Source organism: Crocodylus porosus, unplaced genomic scaffold (genome assembly GCF_001723895.1).
Source record: "Crocodylus porosus isolate Cpor-Errol unplaced genomic scaffold, CroPor_comp1, whole genome shotgun sequence".
In the NCBI taxonomy this organism is placed as follows: domain Eukaryota; kingdom Metazoa; phylum Chordata; order Crocodylia; family Crocodylidae; genus Crocodylus; species Crocodylus porosus.
The window spans coordinates 1,388,952-1,398,821 of record NW_017728906.1 but is presented as its reverse complement, the minus strand read 5'-3'; the positions used below and the strand labels follow the sequence as shown (position 1 = coordinate 1,398,821).

At 41.5% G+C, this 9,870-nt stretch overlaps 1 long non-coding RNA gene across 1 annotated transcript in view; it reads right to left on the bottom strand.

Moving 5' to 3' along the window:
* Nucleotides 1–6,209: 6,209 nt before the first annotated feature.
* LOC109305586 overlaps nt 6,210–9,870 on the bottom strand; it is a 12,577-nt gene continuing 8,916 nt past the window's right edge. Inside the window, exon 3 of the long non-coding RNA XR_002099644.1 lies at nt 6,210–6,222. This is a non-coding gene — a long non-coding RNA (uncharacterized LOC109305586). The remainder of the gene's footprint in view (nt 6,223–9,870) is intronic.

Here is a 9,870-nt window from a genome sequence, read left to right as displayed (position 1 = left end):
ACCACATGCTGGCTATGATCAGTGCTGTGGGAGAAGGGAGGAAAGGATCCCTGCTTAAGTGGTGAGGAGGATGGGGGGGACATGGATTAGCCAGCAGATCCTGCTGTATCTGCAAGTGTGTGCCAGAGGAGCACTGTGCAGGGAGCAGAGGGGAGAGGCCAGCCCTGCTATGGGGTAGAGAGCCTCACCAAGTCCAGAGAGCATGCCAGGATGCTGGGGGCTTCTGGTTTATCTTAAATCAGCAAGAGGTCTGGGACAGACATTGCATAAACCAGTTTGAGCCAGATCAGTTAAGCCTGATGCTACATTCAACCAGGTTTATCTCAAACGGGTTTCAGCCTTTTTCATGTGTACTGAACATCTGATCTGTTATAGGTTTAAACCAGTTTCTGATCACTTAAACCAGTTTATGTTTGATGTCTGTCCCTAGCCCAGGTCTTCACAAAGCTCCCAATGAAGGCATAATGTTTGTTTTTTCTATGTTTCCCCTGTATCGGAATAGTTTGCCTCTTAGTGTTGTATCAGTAATTGTCTGCCTACTCCCCTGCATTCCTTTTTCTGATGGATTATTTTGCTTTCCCAAGAGATGCCATTACCAATTTCCTGGCTTTTTCTGTCTAAGTCTGCTTTACTCTTGTTTTACAATCAGTTGCTCTTAGTCTGCTGCTCTCACTCCTTCCTTTCTTTAGAGTTAGTGGTCACTTGTATCCGTATTTATTTTTCATTTCAGATTCTGAATTGATTTGTCTTCTCTTGGCCGAATGAAATTTAAAATATTTGTTAATATGTGCCTCTGAAGTAGAAAGGTGCCCCCTAGAGCATTCTAAGAACTTTATCAACTGTCTTTTGTCCCATTATTCTGTTTTTTTCTCATTGAAATTTCTCCCTGCCAATCCTTGAAATGATTCTGTAAAATGTTAAAAATGCTGACTCTGGCTCTTCCCTTCCCTTACCCCCACCAAATTTGGTCATTTGTAGTTGATTCCTATGATGAAATCACTTTTTCACCCCAAATGCACACTTCTCAACTTCTGGACAGCAGAACAATTGTATACCAACAGTGCCTCCCTTTTTCCCTCTCCTGTTCTCCTTTCTGAACAAGAATTCCTCTATACTACTATTATAGTGGTGCCAGTGAAGTCATAGTTGTTTTGCACTGAGACTTGTTCCTCTCCATTTTATTCCCCATGTTCCAACTATTATCGTATAGACACGTGCAGATGGTTGTTAGATTGCAGCTTTATTTCCTTTTGTCACTCTTGTGACGCTTTTTCCATTTCATGCTTTCCACCCTTTATCTTCCCTGATTTCAGCTCTTTGACCAGGTTACCGCCCTTCACAGTTTTTGTCTTAGGTTTTGTCATTGGCCTTCATTAGATCTAATTTCAAGTTGTCTTCAGTAGGTTGGCAAGCTGATGTCTTAGGTTGCTCTTCCCTGACTTTGTCAGATGACAGCATCTCTACCTTCAAAGAATGCTGTCTCTTGGTTTAAGATATAAAAGCTGTTCTGGCATTGCCATCTGTAAAACCCTCCAAGATGTTCCTGCTCTGTTGGTAGCAATCCATGAACTCATAGGCCAGGTACAAATATTACACTTTTACCAGTATAAGTGACTTGAAACCAGTCTATACCTGTAACAGAACAGAAATTCAGCACACACAGACTAGTTTAAAAATGGTGAAACAACGTGGTCTAAGATTCCCTTCCCCCCCACCAAAGGGTGAATGGGTGTTCTGTTCACTACTGATCTAAATTATGCCACTTACAGAAAACTGTAACAGATCAATTCTGCGTTGGGCTTTTTGAATGTCTGTCTTAACAGCTGAAACCTAAACAATATCCAGTCGATAGAGACTCTAGTTTAGTCACCTCTAATCGGGGCTTTTCTGGGGAGCAAAGGGGAGAAGCAGTATAGCTTTGTCTTCATATTAACCAAGTCATAAATACACACTTCTTTGAAGTTCATAAACATGTACCTCAGTATTAAAAAATTAAGAGAAAGATTTTATAAATCGGAGAACTGAGCCTAAAATACTATCACTTATTGACTTCAAAAAATAGTCATTAAAAAAGCTATACCCTACCCCCTGAAGATGTGTGTTTAATGTTCTGAAGTACTCCTTAACTTGGCTCCATCTATGTGATACTGAGATAATTTAAATAGAAATGTAAATTAAAATAATGATTAGTCCAATGTTATATTTTTGTATTATTTTATTTCTAAATTGATCTTCTCATCAAAACCTTTCCATTCTTTTGAAAATTGGCTTCTGTATTCTAGGGAAATATTGCTATGCAGAGGGCGGTGAATTGGAAGGAAACTCTGAAAAGATATGAATAATGTAAACTGTTAATTAGCATGTTATGCAAAATAAGTGCAGATGGTAATTAGAGAGCTGACCTTCCATCTAATATTTCAGTTTGGGGTCAGTGGCCTCTTATTCATGATTCAGAATTGTGTGTTCAAAGCAAAAAAAAATGTATTGAGCAAAATAATAACTTCTCTCAATTTGTAGTAGTCAAGTTTAAAGGAAAGAATGTTCTCTGTCTTCTGGCTGTGGATATATTCACCCAGCACTGACAGCTTTTTGTGGAAACAGCCTCAAGCTAGCTAGCGTTAAAGTAGCCAGTTTGGGTGCCAGGAACAACTTAAATGGAGCAAAACAGGGTGCAGGCAGTGCAGGCTAATTTATCACATATCTTCTTCAGAGGCTATGACTGTAGTTAAGACAGAGATGCTCTCTGTCTTAACATTTGTGTAAAGTACTTTAAGTCCAGTGGCAGGTAAAGAGTGCCAAAAGTTTAATCTGCGCTAAAATGTTTTGGTCTCAGAACTTGAGTTTTGGCGGCAGAACATTTGCAAACACCTGCAGATCTTCTGTCTGAGATGGTAGGACGCCTCCCTTCTGCCAGCCAATTTATGCTACCTTCTAAAAGTGACGTATAAGCTCTCAGACGCCAAAAGGGGTGCGGATTTAGACAGTCCTTTTGTCTTTGGAAGCTTTAGCAATCCTTCAGCTGGGATTCTGCATGTCCTCATGCACACCACTCCAGGGATTGGGTTTTGAACTCTCTGGGCCCAAATTCATACTGACATGAAATCTATCTACTCCCTATAAAAGCTGCCCATAATTTTTTTTAAACCACCATTTCCTGCCGCAATTTGTGTGTCAAACTGAACCCGAGATCATATCTGAGGGACAGGAAAGGATGGTTGTAAAAGCTTGTCCTTCTGCCTGGGACAAGAGGAAGCATCTTGGGCTCTGGCATGAAAGAGCCATGTAAGTGTGTTGGTATGCCTGCTGCCTTGCAGGATGGATTTCCTCCCTCAGGAGCTCTTCAGCCAGTCTTGTAAACACAAACGCCATCCTTGTACCAGGTAAGTAACTGACCAAACAAAATGTTCAGCTCTTCCCCATGTGGTAGTAGAGGCCCTGGCCTCTGGTTCCTTCCTGGTAGTGGGCTTATTGGGGGGTCTAGTCCACTTCCTGGTCACAAATTGCTCCTGCCGTCAGCTGTCTGCTTTCTTCTCTGGGGTCTTAATGCCATGCTCTTTCATTAGCTAACTGCCCACGCCTGGGTGTCTACAACAGGTCTGTTAGCTTCCTCATAGAGGGCAGACCTCCCTATTACAAGCCTCCCACACCTAGCTTTTACGGCAACCACATCTACTATTGCACAGCAGAAAAGAGGCAAGTGCAGGAGCAGGACTGGAATGGCAGCTAAGGACTGGCCAAAGGCAGGGACCTGAGACCTGAAAAATAGGATAGAGGTGCCCCATGACTTTGCATGTCCAAACACTTAATACAGTCAAGAAAAATCCCATTTAACCTTCAAAAAGGATACTCATCTTGGTATAATGCAGAGAAAGCTGAAGTTAACCTGTCATGTGAGGTGGTGGGTGAGTGCCTGTGATCCTAAACAATTCTTGTGTTTCCCAAAACTCCAATTGCTTTTTAATAGGACTTCCAAAGCCAGAGATTGGTACAGTAGATGAACACAATAGGGATATTAAAACTACTACCTGTAACTACTGCCATGTAATAAGCAGTAAAGTGTTGGCCTGATTTTTTTTTTTGTTTGTTTTTTTTTTCCTGCAAGCCCTCTGTGCCTGCCCTTCCTACTGGTAATGAAGGCATCAGAAGTAAAAGAGTTGGATTCAAAAAGACTTGAAAAAAGTGAGGCAGGCATCTGGCAGCAAGAAAGTTTTGTAGGCAGAATGACCTCAGAAGCAGCTATGGGCAGAGATGTGAGGGAGAAGTCGGAGAATTTTATGCTGCTATCTCCTCATTTTAGTCCTCTGCTCTAAATCTGATTCTTCTGGCCTTCCCTATTAGTGTCAATAGTTGCTGCATTCTTGGCTGGCAGCACTGTAGGTGCCCAGCTCAAAGTAATGCAAAAAAGAAGTGGCAGGCAGGGAAGGGCAAGTGCTATCGGGACCAAAATGAGAAGGAAATGTTTTGGCAATGGTAGGAGGAAGTAGAGATCAGTGAATGCATGCCAGATGGAGTAAGGAAGCTATTGGAGAAGCTTATTTAGCAGTATGGCCCATGCTTCATTTTGCTGCTTTCCTTTCTCACCCATCATCTCTCTGGAGGTCATGGAAAACATTCTCTAGGCCCTATACCAATGGTTCCCAAACTGTGGGTTGTGATCCCAAATGGGGTTACAACGTTAGTGGATGGGGTCATGATGGTAAGGGCCTGTGGGCTAGGATTGACGGACCATGGTGAGGAAATGGGGTCCTGCTGAGGTAATGAGGCCATAAATGGGGATCATGCTGAGCAAGAGTTTGGGAAGCACTGCCCTACATGCTCCCTGCACCATAGCAGCAGGCACGAGTCCTTCCTACTCCAAGCCCATGAACCATGTGGACAAATTCAGCTGGTGTGTGCCGGTGTGCATTCTGTAACTTATTTATGGCTTGTGTTTTTAGGTGTTTCCTGCAGCAATTGCTGCTGCTTGACTAAACATATTATGAAACTCAGATAGAAGTCTTGTAAACCTTTATTTTTCTATTCTGCGTTTCAGTGTGAACATGGGTAACAACTTGATGCTGGCTCTTCTACCCTCATCTTGATACCCTGCACCCTGTAGACAATGAAGGCAGACACCTGGGCCTCTACCATTGTGAATGCTCTGTGTTCGATTGAAGTGCTTTGTCAAGGTTCCCCCAGCTTCACAGCACCCAAGTGTGAAGCACTTATAGTTCGATGGTATTTATACACGTGCAGGAGCCTGGCCACAAATCCAAGTTTGACCCTGTGTCTGGGGGGGGGGCTTTAATTCTAATTATTATCAGTGTCCCTGTGCTGAAAAATGGAGGCAGGGGTGCTTTTAACTAAAGCTCATCAAATGAGCTTTAGTTAAACTGCCCCCCGCTGCCATTTTTAAGTGAGGGGACAGCAATACATGTGACACTGGAGTCTGCTACAGCGTGGTATTTACCCTGCTCCAGCAGACTCAATTTAATAAATTTTGCTTGGAGCAGCCTTGATGCATGTGTATAGGTGTCCATAGTGTAAGGCTGCTCAAACAGAGAGGAGGCGCATAAAACTTTTGGAAAAAAAATAAGGCCTCAGACCTAGCAGGAGTTGTTCTGTACTTCAAACAATTGGGTCTTTTGCTCTGTGTGTAAAGTAACAATCTGAATAATTTTAAAACCTGTGGATTTTAATTCTAAGCTAGGTTAGCTAGATAGGCTAAATGGTGCATGACAAAGGATGCAGAAAAGCTTCAGGAACTGAATGAAGTGAAGCACATGCTGAAATGCCTCCCAGAACTCCTGATGGCAGAGGGGATATAAGCTGCAGCTACATTTCGCTTGAACGACACTGCTTATTCCCCATCTCTTCAACTGGCTAGTTTATGGTTCACTGGGTGTGGAAACTTGAGGTCCTCTCTCTGTCCCAACTCTGTGTTAGGGAAAGAGCTTGTTTAGCAATAGGAACGAAAGTAAGAGATGCAAGAAGTGCTTGATGCCATCTCTAGATTGGGATTGGCTTGGCTCATTTGTCATCTGAATCTGTGTGCTACCTTTCTGCATGTGGGAGTCATTCACTGACTAGGGCAAGATGTGGGATTTTCAGTCTGCTTTTTGCATTTTCTTTAGTGGGGACACAATTTATGCCCTGCCCTGCCCCATGTAGCCTTTTGCGGGAATGGGGTATCCCCGAGAGCCCTGGCAGTGCCTTTCTGCTTTATGTTGTTTTGGGGCTCTCCTAAGAGCATGTTGAAGTTGGCTTGTGCCATCATTACCACCACCTTATGATTCTCCTTATTCCTGCTCCCCAGCCTTATTTTTTCTTGTTTATGCTGACATTAGCCAACATAGTATTAATCAGACCCAAACAATCTCTGTTTATTATCCTTTTTTTCTTTTTCTTTTAAAGTAACTACATCTATAATGGATCAACTAAAAACAGAATCTCAAAGGCAGCCAGATGCAGCCAATATATTTCTGACCTCTAGATTCAAAAACATATCTGGAATTCCAGATTACTACAGTTTGGATAATCTGAATTTATCTATATTATATTTTTCAGTACTGTAAGTTTCTCTGTTTGGCTGCAGTCCGAATTATAGCTATTATTGCAAACCATGTATTCATTGTGTGAAACCTTGATGTGACATTTCTAAACTATTTTTTGTATTATTAGTTCTTGCTTTAATGCTATATGAAGCCAATTTCAAACAATTTCCAGGGTTGGTTCCTGCAACATCTGTTTCATGTCCTTGAGCAGTGCTGGCCTCTGCAACAGTGGAACTGCAATTTGACTACCACAAAAATGACTCTACACACTTTTATTTAACATATTTTCTTCATAGTTTATGGTAACCATCTTTAATGTTGGGAGAACACCTTGTATTGTTTTGTGAAACTTGTTGCATAGCTATTAAACTTAACTCTTGTCCGTAGAATATCACATAGTTTGCTCATTTGGTTTATTTCTTAGTTTGGTAAGTAGCCTACCAAAATAGGGATTAAAAATATGCTTCTGCCCTGTCTGGTTCTTTATGATGTATAAAGAAAGCTTGAAATTTTTTTTTTTTTAAACTAATGCGTTTTACCTCCATTTTCTATTGGATATTTACACCTTGTCTACTCTTGAAATGCGTACATGACTAGAGAGATATTAATGATGCCATCACAAGAAAGAAAGGACCAGATATACTGCTATAAGTGGTCATATCTCCATATAAATCATAAATGCTACAAAAAAATTATAGGCTGAACATCTGGCCTAGTGAGTTCTTTTTAAAAATACTCTTGGTCCATACTGTCAATAGTTCATTCTTACTAGTGAGAACTTGTCACTTAAGTGGTCTGTTGACTTAATGTTGAGCAAGTACCTGCTCACCCATGATATTGAGAGGCACATACCATAATAGGTCTTCATGGCATGGTGATGGTGAACACCTATACATTTTCAACACCTAAGCAGTTTGGGGGATTTTTTTTTTTAATGTAGTGTACTCCTGTCTGACTTTGCAAGTTGTGTACCTCCTCAAATGACTGATACACCCAGATAGTCCTAGGTGAGGAAAACCAGGAAAGATCAGTGATGAATTTGATCATTTTAGGGTAAGACATGGAATGAAAATTGCTGCTGTGTTCTCTCTTGTGAGAGGGGACATGATGACATCTTTTGTGGCATCTTTATACAGAAAGAAAAATGGGCAAAAATTCACTTCTCTTCCTTTTACAGGTCACTTGCAAAATATTTTTGTTAGCTTTAGCCTGCTTCCACAGTTTTATTTAAATACTTGTTAGATTATTTAAATATACTTAAAACCATCATTAAGCAGAAGGGCTATTTTGAAGTGGTGAGTTTTGCTGTGTCTCCTTAGGTCTAAGCCATTCCAAAATACTGGGTCATGAAAGATTTATTTCATCTTTTATCTTCACAGGAAACTTTTCTGTGACAGACTGTAATTGTTCTTTTAGAGCTTTTAGGAAAGATCATGTTAAAGGTCCCCATTGTGTTGCAAGCATGTGGGGCCCAGGCCACCATGTGCCATGTTCAGCATGGGACCAGTTTGAGGTGTGCTGCATGTGGGTCCAGTCCAAGACCCATAGGCAGAACTATGGGCTGGATGATAAGGCTCCATGGGCTATATCTTTGACACCCTGAGACTGGATGATCTATGAAGGTCCCTTCCAACCTTCATTTTCTATGTTTTCTAAAGGCTGACAGTATGCAGCCATTCTGTGTAATTTGGTCCTCCAACAAATGCTCTCCAAGGAACTTAACACTGCATGAAAGTAAAGTGGCATTTATCTGCCTCTATGAGGGGAAAAAAAAGTGAGGAAGTTTGCTTGGATGATAGAAAAGCTGAAATTATGTTTGTAAAACTTGCTTGTTTTCTCTCTCTGATAAAATGATTTGGTCTAAAATGTCTGTCTTCCAACGCCATTCTAACAATCTGCAGTAACTCTTAAACTATTGTTTCATTACATCCATCTGGTGAGTTTTCTTGCAGATCTGAGGGAAGCAAAAGTGGATAACCATTCGCATTCAGAAGGAGAATGTGTTCTTTGCCATGGCAAGAAGGAGAAAAATAATTTCAGTTTAAAAAAGAGCACCATAGCATACTACGTTCTAATACGTTTACTGTAAAGAAACATGAAGTAACTTCCGTAGTTGGAATACATAACTATAACAAAAATTCTCAACCAAAATCAGCTAAACTTTCATCCTACTCTTGTTCTGTTAATGATTGCAAATGAATAAGAGAGGAAGAAGAAAAAAATTGGAAGGAACCAGTTATAATTCTGATGGAGTCATAGGCTTTTGAAGAAAAAAATCACTAGTGAGTGTCTGCCTCTGATTAAGGGAGTGCAATGTGAGCCACTTCAGAGGGGCTTTATTGATACCAGGCAATTTTGGAGCATGCAAAAGCACTCTGGAAAATTTTTGTCCTAGCACATGCTTTCTAGTAGGCAGTTGCTACATGGAGTGAAAATGTGTAGGCAGAAAGATCTGCTTAAGAAATACCTCTAAAAATAATTGTGTGTATGAATAGGCATCCTGCTTATCTGACCATGGTGTAAAAAATGTTTTAAATATCCCTTTCAGCATTTCTTGTACTTTTAAAGTCATGGAGAAACTCTGACAGGAGACATGTGGAATAGTATACCACATCATTTGTAGTTCAGGGCCACAGTTAGCTTTCCTAAGGTCCCCAGAGCCTTGGATGAAGATCATACAGCTTCTATTTGCAGAAGGCCAAGCTTGAGTGCAAAGCAGTATTAATTTACTGCATGCTTTGTGAACATTCTCACAATATGAAAAAGTAGTGTATCTGCATGGTTTTCTCTTGTATGCTTGAGAAGTTTCACAGTTTGTAGGGTCGGAAGGGACTTGGGTAGATCATCAAGTCCAACCCCCTGGCATGGCACGAAAGAGTACTGGGGTCAAACAACCTCAGCAAGGTGATTGTCTAGCCTTGTCTTAAACACTCCCAGGGTAGGAGCCAGCACCACTTTGCTTGGAAGTTGGTTCCAGATCCTAGCTGCCCTGACAGCGAAGTAGCGCCTCCTGATATCTAATCTGAATTTACCCTCTGCCAGCTTGTGACAATTATTTCTAGTCACTCCTGGTGGCACTTGGGGGAACAGGGACTCCCCCAATGCCTGCTGGTCCCCTCTGACTAGTTTGTAACAGGCCACTAGATCCCCCCTCAGCCTTCTCTTGTGGTCCCCTGATCATGCGAGTGGCCCTCCTCTGGACCCTCTCCGTGCTGTCGACATCCCTCCTGAAGTGCAGCGCCCAGAACTGGACACAGTAACCCAACTGCAGCCTGACCAGTGTCGAATAGAGGGGGATTATCACCTCCTAGACCTGCTTAAGATGCATCTGTGGATG